Raw genomic sequence first — 11,263 nt, 5'->3', positions numbered from 1 at the left:
TTGATTTTAAAAGTGTCAGAACAATATTGTGAAACCAGGAAATTCCTACCATCTTGACAATCTTTCCTGAAAAACCCTTGCATTCCAAAAATAGTCACTTTTCTACAGACAATCCTTCCTTTGGAAAAGATTTTCAACAGTGTTTAGAAATCTCTCACAGGTCAGTGTCTGAGTGTGGGGTGCACTCATTTGCCCTCCCCTTCCCCTGGGGATGTGTATGAAGCACTAGTTAGAGGGGTACAGAAGAGGTATAAATAAAGATGATTAGGTCTTGACGAATACACATGTGGAGGGTGTGTGGGGAGAGAGACATGACTGATTGTATTGCCCTGAAGCAGTGCACAGCTTCTGAAGGTTTGGTGAATGCTTCTGTGGGGGTCTGATTCTGCAAACCAACTTCCAGGAGCATCAGATGTGCATCTGACAAGGCCCTGCTCCCTCCTCATGTCCAGGCCTCCTGGCCAGTGGCTTGGCATGAGCAACTCTAAGGCTGGACTGCCATTTTCCTACCCCTGCCTCTATGGGCATTGTGAGCAGCTGCACTGCAGCACATCCAAGTGGCTAAAGAACAATCAACAGGCTTCACTCTTCTTCACTCTCTCATGTCTGTAATTGCGTGACCAAAGTTGCAATTTTGCAACAGAAAAACTTCAGAAACAGACTCCAAGGAGAGACTGCTGAATTGGAATTCATTTGCAAATTGGATACAATTAACTTAGGCTTGAATAGAGACTGGGAGTGGTTGAGTCATTATACAAGGTAACCTATTTCCCCTTGTTTATTCCTCCCCCTGGTTCCTCAGACATTCTTGTTAAACCCTGGATTTGTGCTGGAAATGGCCCACCTTGATTATCATACACAGTGTAAGGAGAGTGATCACTTTAGATAAGCTATTACCAGCAGGAGAGTGGGGTAGGGGGAGAGAAAACCTTTTGAAGTGATAAAACACCCATTTTTTCATGGTCTGTGTGTATAAAAACATCCTCACTGTATTTTCCACTTTATGCATCCGATGAAATGAGCTGTAGCTCATGAAAGCTTATGCTCAAATAAATTGGTTAGTCTCTAGGTGCCACAAGTCCTCCTTTTCTTTTTGCGAATACAGACGAACACGGCTGCTACTCTGAAACCTGACTACACAGAGTGCTGTCAATTGCACAAAGATAAAATGGAGAAATGTTGTGTGTGTTTAATCTCTTTCAGTCAGTGGGCTCTTAAATGTTGCAAATAATTTCTAGCTCAACCAGAAGTTAGGGGCTTGAGGTAGGAGTCTCCCAGGCATTGTCTTCACTGCAAAAGTGTGTTTATTCATTTCAACAGCGGATGTAGTTAAGGCTCTTGGTGCCTTGTCCAATCCAGGATCAGGATGCTAATAGAGTATATGGCCACGCCCCTGTGTGTATTGCAGTCCCCTTGCAGCGGGCTTTTTTCCTGGGTTTTTCCTTGCCCTAGCAATGGGGGAAGACATGATGTGTGTGAAGAGGGGAGTTCGGGCTCCCCCCTCAGCTAATGCACAGAGAGGGGGAGATGGAGCAGGGACCTGACCCACAAGGAGTGCTGCAGCCATGAAGTCCCTGGACGAGGTAAGCTGTGATCTTCCTACATAGCAGTGGCTTGTGAAACTGACTCCCAACCCCCTGCTCTGCAAAGGGGGACACGGGCTTGGGTGGAGATCAGAGGTTATTTGGGAGACCCTGATATTGCAGCAGCCCTATTGTTGCTTTTACAGCCCCCAAAGGTGGGCTAACGGGCCTCCCAGGACACATGAATGATGTACTATTATTTGCAGATTTAATAATTTTATTAAGATGATGTTGAAGTAAAAAGAAAACAGTACAGAATTTAAGCATAGAAGTTTCTGGTTATCAGGGAATAAGGTACAGATTCTCAAGGGGTGCGAAATTCGGTTTAGGAACAGATGGCGTAAGGAATACATAATCTGCAATCTCCCCGATTGGGGGTAAAAGTTTAACGGGTCAAAGTACAGACATTGAGATATGGGGTCATGTTGTTCATATAATGGCTATGTTCAGGTGTGGAGTATAATGAGTGGATACGATGATGAGGATGGATTTACCCTCATTTGGTGGGATTTAATGTTCAGTGATGTGTGGCTCCCACAGAACAGAATCCCATTGTGCTCGGTGCTGTATCTGTGTGTAGTAAGAGACTGTCTCTGCCCTGAAGAGCTGTGCTAGGTGCTGTAGAGACACTTAGTTAGAACTGCATGGTCTCTATCCTGAAGTTGGTATGATCCAGTTTCACGTGTCACCAGGAAAGGGATGAACAAAATACCTGAAAGGAGGATAGGTGTGTTACTGCCTCAGTTTCCATAGATACAGGGTTTTTAGGTCTACTTCTGAGTCTTCAGCTTGCCTAATCCCTATGGTATATCACAGCCCCAGTGCATGAAATGCAGCCACCTCTGGGTTGGGGCAGCTGGCAATAGCCATGCAGCAAGGTTGCCCAGGGATTGTGTAGGCATATTCTTAATATTTGTGATTCTGTTCATAATAAATTGTAAGCCTGCAATATTGATTTATAGTATTTGTAAATCTGCATTTATAACATTTATAATTCTTCCATTTGACATAATTGTAAATCTGCAATATTGATTTACAATTCTGTATTAAAGCTTGCAAACCGTACCTTGCAAACCGCTCAATTGGCTCTGCTTTCTCTGAAGTGATACTTTCTCTCACTGGTTATTAAGATTCACGCTTGTAAAACTAAACTGCTCAATTGATTCTGCTTTCGATGTATTGTGACAGGTTTCAGAGTAACAGAGTAACGTTAGCCGACGTTAGTCTCTAAGGTGCCACAAGTACTCCTTTTCTTTCTCTGTATTGATGCTTTCCCTTGATTGTAATTGAGATTGACGCTTATAAATGTAAACCAATTAACGTGACTTTCTCAAATGGTTATGTTCAATTGGCTCTACTTTGCAAACTGATACTTTGTGATGGAGATTGGCATGCTTTTTTGTAATGCCTGAGAAGAGCCGAAAATTGGAGCGGCGCTCATAGAAATGTCAGATAGAGACTCCCACCCTCTATAGTTTGGATCAGGAATGTTAAAAAACAGGGAGTCTCAAATAAATAACACCTTTGTATGATAAAAGAAAGTCAATACCGAAGGACTGTTAAGAGACAGGGAATCTCAAATAAAATAACAATGCTCAGTGCAATGAGAAATGTGTTTTTATTAAAGTAAGGAATGTATGTGAATGAATGGTGGGTTTTGAATAATCAGGGAAGTGCCAGCCTAGGAATTTAACATCAATTGGCCGAAGAAGACGCCAGGTGGAGACAACCAGAGAACCCCACCGGAGGGCAAACTGGGATCCATCCGACCAATTCAAAGGATGAAGAAAGCTGATGAGCACCTGACAGCCGTCCTGGAGCCGTCACGACTAACAATATGACAAAGCAAATTCCACGGACTGGCACAGGAAGAAATTCCTATGAAAATGGACACTAAGGACTGAGAACTTTGAGTCTCCAGTTCTGCCACTACCCTTCAGGAGCATCGGATGCGCATCTGACACGGACTCGGCTCCACTCTCGTGTACAGGTTACCTGGCCAGTACTCTGTCACCAGCAACTTCTAGGCTGGTAACTAGAACTCCTATGCAGAACTGGTATGAATGAATGAACGAATATATATATATATATATATATATATATATATATATATATATATAGTTAAGTAAGGAATAAGTAACAATACGACAGTGTGAATTTCTTTTTATTATATTTACAATAAATGTGGCATTTTGCCTTGTCCCTTTAATAAGATCCTGCTGGTTTTTATTTTATTGGTACGACACTTGCCCAGGGGTAGCAGATGGTGGGGGATGGGGGTCATTCACTCCTGTCAAAATTTCGACCCCTGTGAAATCTCAATGTAAACTATGGAGAGGACAAAATAAAAAGAGATCTTGTTCTAATTTAGAAAATGTGATGATCTAAGGTGTAAATATCAGAATATTTTAATTTACATTTTAACAGTATTTCAAAAAAAAGCATCTAGACATACTTTAAGAAGTAGAATTATTTACATTTATTTTGTGATTCTTCCCTGAAATCTCCATTCAAGTTGAACTTCTGTAACTAGCATCCTTTATATTTCAACTGCGTCATTTCAAGAAATTCAAAATAGTTATGCTAACAAAATAATTATTAAACTGTCAGACTGGTTTGCTCAGTTACAATGTACAACATGTGTCATAAACGTCACAACTACACAACACACATGTGCAGCTGCTCTCTCTCCTCATTGTCTGGGCTGGTTCCCTCTGGAAGGCAGGGCACATGCACCCACCTCCCACAGGACTGGCACTGCACATTTGAAAAGTAACAGGTGAAAAAAAAAATGGTGCCACAGAATTAAGCAAAATATTTCAGTTAACGCTCACCAGGTTCTACAACAACGTTCCTGTTCATTGACGTTATTTTTAACATTCTGGCTACATACAGTCGGTAATCAAGTTATGACCCTCCCTTTCTTCTTCTCACATCAATTAACAAAACAAGGTCCCCAACCCCAAATGCTATTTTCCTATATAGAGAAATCTCTTCTACCATATTGTTTTTTGTTTAATTTTTTTTAGAAATATTATTTGCAACGAACATGCTGTCAATGTCCACTGTTGATTTCAATGTACTGCAGGGCTCTTTGTGTTCCTCGTTATAAAGACACAACAAATTTAGTCTGGTAAAGAAATAGAGAAGGGATTGTGTTCCTTAACTGAATAATTACAAATTAACTTAATTGTATTAAAGACTCTGGTACTTAAAGACACTTACCATGCAATTCCGTGAAAGTTCATTGGGAAACCTTTCTTCTCAGCCATACATCAGTCCAAAGGGTGTTATTTCTGTTGTCATGTGAGTTTTAGAGTACAAAAAAACCAAAGTTGTTCCAGGAAATTCATCACAATTCCTCTGGGTTCTGTCCACCACCTTCTGGAATGCTCTGTAAGAATAGTGATTGATTGGTCTAATTCCTTGAAATTAGTGATTTCGCCTAACTTCTTGAAGAGAGAGTTGAGCAAAGTATGAGAGGAGGCACATCACATGGCATTGCCGGGACTACTGTTTGTTTTAAATGTGATGTCATATGAACATTTTCAAAGTAACAATTTAATTTTGAAGATTATTCGTTATATGCAATTTATGGCAGAGCGCCCTCTCCTTACTTTGATTATTTGAAAATAAATACCCTTAAATTATCTTGTGATGGAGTCATTTGGCTTTTCATCCAGTCTGCTGATTTCTAGGTGGCCTGAGCCGGTGAAGCTACATATTATCCCCAGTTTTTCACACAGGGAAAGGTTAAAATGAAAATACACGATTTTTCCATAAAAATTCCTTCAGAAATACCTGTGTTCTTTTCCCTATTTCCCACTGAAATTATGGGTAATTACTGGGGTTTTTGATCCAATCGTATTGTGTTATTACATGGGAAAATATGTCTGTAAGCAGGTTAATGTACAAAACAATTGTTAGTATCTGAGGAGCCATAATAATGTGTTGTCACTAACAATTTACAGCACAAACTATCCCGACGACAATGGTGGTCATGTTCATTTGTAAATATCTGACTGTGAATGGGCTCCTCCTTCAGCTCGTGGAGCCCCTGGCTGGCAGGCCTCTTTGGGAATTAAGCAGCCTGCACAGACCACCACCAAGCTACTTGCACCAAGGGTCTTTATTACTGCAGAACTACTAACTGTGGTTTATAACCTATTATTTAAATCAGCTTCTGTACCAAATGACTGGAGCATACCTAACCTGATGCCAATTTTTAAATAGGGCTCCAGAGGTGATCCCAGCAATTACAGGCCAGTAAGCCTGATTTCAGTACCAGGCAAACCATATTAAAAAACAGAATTATCAGACACATAGATAAACATCATTTGTTGGGGAAGAATCAACATGGATTTTGTAAATGGAAATCATGTCTCACCAATTTACCAGAGTTCTTTTAGGGGGTGTCACCGTGCCTCCATGGGTCACAATTGAGGATACCAAATTCAGGACAAACTACTGAAAAATAGGGCAGATACACCCAAAAACTGGTGGTTATTCTCCCATAAGATATACCAAACCAGCGACAAAAGCAAACTTCTGTTTCACCACACTGGCTAACAATTCAGAAAAGCAGTTTCCTTAGGTATTCTAGTCCTTGTGTCACCACCCAAAAAAAAAAAAAAATAGATTTAAAGATGAGTGGGTCTTTAAAACCAATTTAATCAAATAAAAGGTTCTTCTGGTCCCAAAGAGCCAGCCACACACACAGGTTAATATACAACACATATCTTACCCAATAATCACACTGTTGCCAATTCTTTAGTAACTAAAATCTAAAGGTTTATTTATAAAAAGAAAGAAAGGTGTCAGTTAAAATTGGTTAAAGGAATAAAATACACACAATAATTGCAAAGTTCTTGGTTCAGGCTTGTAGCAGTGATGGAATAAACTGCTGGCTTGTTAAGTCTCTGGTTGCTTCCAAATCATGGGAAGGTCCTCAGTCCTTTGGTTAGAATGCTTCCATTCGAATCATAGGACTGGAAGGGACCTCAAGAGATCATCTAGTCCAGTCCCCTACACTTATGGCAGAACTAAGTATTATCTAGACCATTCCTGACAGGTGTTTGTCTAACCTGCTGTCAAGGTTTCTTCCCCACTCTGAACTCTAGGGCACAGATGTGGGGACCTGCATGAAAACCTCCTAAGCTTACTTTTGCCAGCTTAGGTTAAAACTTCCCCAAGGTACAAACTATTTTACCTTTTGCCCTTGGACTTTATCACTGCCACCACCAAACGTCTAACAGGGATATAATTGGGAAAGAGTCCATTTGGAAACGTCTTTCCCCCCAAAATCCTCCCAAACATTACACCCCCTTTTCTGGGGAAGGGTTGATAAAAATCCTCACCAATTTGCATAGATGAACACAGACCCAAACCCTGGGATCTTAAGAACAATTAAAAATGCATTCAGATTCTTAAAGGAAGAATTTTAATAGAAGAAAAAGTAAAAAGAATCACCTCTGTAAAATCAGGATGGTAAATACCTTACAGGGTAATTGGATTCAAAACATAGAGAATCCCTCTAGGCAAAACCTTAAGTTACAAGAAGACTCAAAAACAGGAATCTCCATTCCATTCAGCACAGCTTCTTTTCTCAGCCATTTAAACAAATCAGAATCTAACGCATATCTAACTAAGTAGATTGCTTATTAGCCCTTTACAGGAGTTCTGACCTGCATTCCTGCTCTGGTCCCGGCAAAAGCAACACACAGACAGAGACCCTTTGTTTTCACCCCCCCGCTTTGAAAGTATCTTGTCTCCTCATTGGTCATTTTGGTCAGGTGCCAGCGAGGTTATCCTAGCTTCTTCATCCTTTACAGGTGAAAGGGTTTTTCCTCTGGCCAGGAGGGATTTAAAGGTGGTTCGCCTTCCCTTTCTATTTATGACAGTAGCAGAATAAGGAAAATGGACTCTGAAAGCAGACTTTAACAAACGCAGAGAACTAGCGGCTAAGGTCCCATGCAGGGGTGAAAGTAGGCCGGTATAGGCCGGTACGGCATACCGATAAAAAGTGGCCGTTGGTACCGGCCCATATGCAGCTGACATTAAAGCACAGCTGCTGCAGCGCTTTAAGGAACCTGCTTAAAGCACTTTAACGTTGTTGTCCCTTTGGCCACCGCCTCCTCCCCCCCAGCCACCATTGTGTGTGGGGAGGAAGGGGCAGCTGCTCCAGGGCCAGCGATTTAGAAGGGCCCAGAGCTCCCAGCCACCACTGCAGTGTCAGTGACCGGAGCTCTGGGCCCTTTAAATCGCTGCCAGAACCCTGGGCAGCACGGGCCAGGCCAGGATGACCCCCCAGTCCTGCCCCTTCTGCCTGAGGCCCCGCCCCTTCCGGGGCCCAGAACCAGGGCCCTGTACTGCTAAGTGCTTAATGTTACTTTCACCCTGGTCCCATGGGAAGAAAATCTAGAGGAAAAAGGAGCTCAGGAGAGCTGGCAGTTTGTCAAAGAGAGTCTACTAAAGGCACAACAGCAAGCTATCCTGATGCGAAGGAAAGATTGGAAGAACAGTAAGAGGCCAATATGGCTCCATCAGGAGCTTTTTAATGACCTGAAAATCAAAAGAGAATCCAGGAAAAAGTGGAAACATGGACAAGTTGCTAAGAATGAGTACAGGAGACTAGCACAGGCATCTAGGGACAAAGTGAGAAAGGCCAAGTCAGAAGCCAAGTCCCACCTAGCTAGCTAGGGACAAAAAAGGCAGTAAGAAGAGGTTCTCTAAATATGTTAGGAGCAAGAGAAAGATGAAGGAAAGTGTAGGCCCCCCTACTTAGCAAAAAAGGAGAGCTAATAACTGACAACCTCAAGACAGCTGAGTATCAGGAATCAGAGCCTGCAGCAGAACCAGTCTCTGAGCAACCTAATAAGTGCAGCTGGTCTGGCTAGGCTGCTTGATAGGCTACAGCACCTGATTGGTTGCAGAATTCAGCAGACCGGCTCTTAAGCCCAGCTGCAGTTCAGAGGCTGCTCAAAGTATAGCCCATGATTGTGATAGCTTCTGCCCTGTCCGTTTTGCTTTGTTCTAGCTAACCCAAGTCTGACCCCTTGACTCAGATTCCTGACGTCTGACCTCAGCTCTAATGCCTAGCTCTGGCATCAAGCCCCTGACTCATGTTTTGACCCTGGGCTCTGACTCCTGGCTACTGACTCCTGCTCTGACCACTAGGCATAATTGCCCATGTCCTAGTCACTGACATTGAGGTGGATCATGCCTATTTTGCTTCATTCTTCACTGAAAAGTTTAACTGTGACCAGATACTCAACATAATTAATATTAACAGCAAGGGGGGAGGAATGCCAGCCCAAATAGGGAAAGAACTGGTTAAAGAATATTTAGATAAGCTAGGTGTATTCAAGTTGGTGGTGCCTGATGAAATTCACCTGTGGGCACTTAAGGAACGGGCTGAAGCAATCTCAGAACTATTAATAAAAAGAAGGAGGAGTACTTGTGGCACCTTGGAGACTAACTAAGATCTGCTGGTCTGCCTCTGAGCAGATGGGCTGAACTGGGTCCCGAAGGGAAGATAAAAGCAGAAGAGCACCTACGTTCCCCAGGTTCATGAGTGTTAGGGAGTGGGTAGGACACAGCTGTGCGGGTGCCTTGTGGGAGGCAATAGGGCAGGTGTCTATAGGCAGTTAGAGGACTGCTACTGCAAACCAAGTGAGTTTAGCTTTTTGCTACTAGTAGCAAATTCCGATGTGAAGCAGTTCCTGACATGCTGACCAGCTTCAGCTGCCTGGATCTCAGCCCCTTCCCCACCTGGGCTTCAGGGCTGGAGTCTCCCCCTCCCCCAGACCCCCTTCCTGGATCCCTCCTCCTGCTGTATGGAACAGGGAGCAATAATATAGGAGTAAGCCAACAAGGGCCCGATCCTGCAAACGCTCCCCTTTGACCCATCAGGTTGGAGTCACGGGGTGCTGCTGTGACTCAGGGCTGCTGGGGAGATGAGGGGCTGCAGGGGGTGTCAGTGGCTGGAGGCATCTGCGTTGAACAGCAAGGAGACGGCCCCGGATCTGGGCTCTGATCCCCCCCCCCCCCCGCTCCTGTTTGGGAAGGGGCGGGGCTGGGGGGAGGGGCACTCCGGTGATTTATGAGAATCCAGCTCGTGGCTCAGAGCCCAGGAAGCCCCCGGGACTCCGCCTCTCCGGGCTGCTGGTGACCGCGGAACAGCGACGGGACCCCCCGCTGCCTCCTCCCAGCCTCCTCCTTCTGCACCAGCCCCGCCCCCGAGATTTCCCTGGAGCTCAGACTGGCCATTAAAACTCCCTCCAGGGAGGGACCAGCTGCAGCCGGGCAGGTCCCGAGTCCCCTTCAGTCCGATCTGACCCCCCCGCGCCCCCCCATTGATCCGCTCCTGCTTCCCACCCCGGTCCCACTCAGTCACTCCGGATTTCAGCTCCCCTCCCCCCGCAGCATCCCCCGTCCTCATTCTGCCTTCACCCAGGGCGGCGGGGGGCGGTGACCTGGCTGGTGCTTTTTGCTGCTGCTGCTTCGTTTCCACCCCCCTCCCCCCCGACAGGGCTGTGGGGACGGGGCTGGGCGGGGGAATTACTGAGAGCCCAGCGATCCCTGGGGGGCAGGAACAGGAGCGGGGGGGGGGCATTGACACCCCGACACTGGCTCCCCCGGCGAACTGCCCCCGCGCCAGCCCCAACCCCGCCAGCTCCGAGCCCCTGGGGGGGTGGGGGGAGCTGGGACTTTAAGAGCAATTTGCTCCGCCCCACCCAGCCCGGGCCACGGACCGTTACTTTAAGTTTCCGCTACTTTGGTACTTTCAGTTTTGAAGCGGGGGGGGGGCTCGGCCCCGTCAGTTCAGCTACAAATTCACACAAATAACGATGGCGGGGCCGGTCTCCAACCCTCCGGCTCCGTGACCCCGTGTGCGGAACCGGGGCTGCAGCCTCGGTGAGTGACCTGGGGCCTTATGGCGCAAGCTCCCCGCAGGGAATGGCCGGGTTCCCCCCCCCCCACTTTGTTATTTCCAGACTCGGTGAATCCCTCCCAGCCCCACCCCAGCCTGCAGGGCCATCGCCCCGGGGGAGGGCAGGTGCTGTTACCGCCGCTGCCCATATTACAGGTGTCTGCCAGGGCAGGGGGAGCTTCTCCGCCCCCCAGAGCTCTGTCAGTGGGCGTCACTGGGGGGAGGCCGCGAGTCTGAGCCCTGGAGCCCTGGTCAGGCCCCTTCCTGGCCAGTGCTGGCCGCTCTGTGGGCAACACTGGCCCCGGCGGCTGTCCCAGCGTAGGGGAAGTTACAGGCACAGCCTGGTTCCCTGGGAGGGTTTTACACCACCGCCAGCCTGGCCGGGGCCGCACGGCTGGGTGCGGCGTGAGCCTAAAGCTCTTTGTCTCTGAGGGTACGTCCACACTGCGGCTGGGAGGTGCGATTCCCACCATAGACAGACAGACAGACACGTGCTCCCTCTGCTCAAGCTAGTGCAATGAAAGTAGTGGTGTAGCTGAGGGTAGCATGAGCGGGGGCTTGAGCTAGCCACCCAAGTACGTACCTGGGGGGGGTGGTCCAGGTGGGTTTGTTTTCAGGCACGTCACCCGAGCTGCTGGCTCCGCTACCCCAGCTAGTGCTACGTGCTAGTTTAGGTGTGTTCACACCAGGAGAGCTATCACATGTCTGTCTATCCCCCCCCCCCGGGGAAGCTCGCTCCCAGCTGCAG

At 46.5% G+C, this 11,263-nt stretch overlaps 1 protein-coding gene and 1 long non-coding RNA gene across 3 annotated transcripts in view; one reads left to right on the top strand and one right to left on the bottom strand.

The window, feature by feature from the left end:
• Nucleotides 1–2,164: 2,164 nt before the first annotated feature.
• LOC144275275 (uncharacterized) lies at nt 2,165–11,168 on the bottom strand. Its single transcript, XR_013348006.1, has 3 exons — nt 11,099–11,168; nt 4,809–4,977; nt 2,165–2,295 (listed from the first exon to the last, which is right to left on the bottom strand). It is a non-coding gene; the product is annotated as an uncharacterized LOC144275275 (long non-coding RNA).
• LOC144275263 (butyrophilin subfamily 1 member A1-like) overlaps nt 10,370–11,263 on the top strand; it is a 28,370-nt gene continuing 27,476 nt past the window's right edge. For both annotated transcript variants that reach the window (XM_077834457.1, XM_077834456.1), the window contains exon 1: nt 10,370–10,499. The gene's annotated coding sequence lies outside the window, so the exon portion shown is untranslated. The remainder of the gene's footprint in view (nt 10,500–11,263) is intronic.

The sequence above is a fragment of the Eretmochelys imbricata genome, chromosome 14 (genome assembly GCF_965152235.1).
Source record: "Eretmochelys imbricata isolate rEreImb1 chromosome 14, rEreImb1.hap1, whole genome shotgun sequence".
In the NCBI taxonomy this organism is placed as follows: Eukaryota; Metazoa; Chordata; order Testudines; family Cheloniidae; genus Eretmochelys; species Eretmochelys imbricata.
The sequence above is the reverse complement of the archived record's forward strand: the minus strand, read 5'-3'. Positions and strand labels throughout refer to the sequence as shown.